The sequence below is a fragment of the Octodon degus genome, unplaced genomic scaffold, assembly GCF_000260255.1.
Source record: "Octodon degus isolate 3935 unplaced genomic scaffold, OctDeg1.0 scaffold00019, whole genome shotgun sequence".
NCBI lineage: Eukaryota > Metazoa > Chordata > Mammalia > Rodentia > Octodontidae > Octodon > Octodon degus.
In genome coordinates, this window is record NW_004524595.1 from 19641532 (window position 1) to 19643066 (window position 1535).

Here is a 1535-nt window from a genome sequence, read left to right on the forward strand (position 1 = left end):
GAGGAAGAGGAAGAAGAAGAAGAAGAGGAGGAGGAGGAAGAGGAAGAGGAGGAGGAGGAAGAGGAAGAGGAGAAAGGAAAGAAAGGAAAAGAAAAGAAAAGAAAAGAAAAGAAAAGAAAAGAAAAAAGCAAAGCAAAGCTGAGCCAGGTAGCACAGACTTGTAATCCCAGCAACTGGCAAAGTGCATGCAGGAGGATTTCAAGTTCCACACCAGCTCAGGTAATTTAACAAGAAGACCCCATCTCAAAATGAAAAAAATAAGAGCTGGTGATATCGCTTGGTGCTCCCTGGGTCTGACCCTCATAACCCCCAGGATGAAAGCAAGAAGAAGGGAAGGAGGGAAGGAATGGAGAAGGAAGAGGAAGAGCAGAAGAAGGGGAGCAGAAGGAGAGACTCGAGCTTATAAAGTCTGGATCCCTTGCTCTGTGAAGACAGCAAGGAGGCCTTGACCAACGCGGGCAGCATGCCTTGGGTCTCCCAAACTGTAAGACATAAAGTTCTATTTTAAAAAATAAGATGTCTCATCTTAGGTATTCTGTTATAGCAACAGAGAACAGACTAAGCACAAAAAAAAAAACCAATCTGTATTTCTCCCTGATAGTGGAATTAGGCAATTTTACAAGTGCTACTTCTCCAGCTTACCTTCAGAAACATTATAAGGGAAACAGGAAGCCATATTTTATAGAGTCCAAAGAGCTTTCCTCATCATAGAGTCCTCTTTATATCCTTACATAGACCCGCCCTCCCTCTCTCCCTGTAGCTCTCCTTCTCTCCTTCCCCCTTTCCTTTCCCAGACCCAGAGCTGCAGTTTTGAAGCCCACTGAAGGGAACATATTCTACAATGAATTTATTTCTCTTTCTGAGTTCTGGAAGAGAACTGGCTAGAACCCTGTGACTATTGAGAACACATTCCTTGGGGCCGGGGAGATGGCTCAGTGGAATAAGCGCTTCCCTGGCAAGCGCAAGGGCCTGAGTTCAATCCCCGGTTCCACCAAAAATAAAAATAAAAATAAAAAAATAAAGAGAACACATTCCTTGCCAAGTGGTCACTGTTATTTGTTCAGAATATATTCATAGAACCACTGCTGTAACAACTTGGAAAGTACTTTAAAATCTTCTCCCACTCCCCAGAAATTTTACATTTTGATGCCTTCCTGTGTGTCTCAAGAATAATCAACAGGACTTGGGTTTTTCTTCTGCCCTAGGCTAGAAGTTTGCAGGGATGTGAAGACTTGGGAGGCTTGGACACTATTGGACCCTGAAGTTTTTGTGCTGCAAGTGTGGGCCCCAGCGGAAGCATTGAGAGCTGTTGGAGTATTTAAGGGGGAATTATACTTTTCTTATGGTGCAAGTGCTAATCTCTCACACTGGCATGACTCCCTGAAAGTGGGTTGTGAGCTAGGTCAACCTCTTTACTCTGTAAAGTGTCCAGCCCCAGGTATTGTGTCATAGCAATAAAAATGGACTAAAAAAGTGTGACTAATTTCTTTTTCTTTCCCCTGCCCCTAGAGGCAGGCATCCCTGAAATTCTGTTC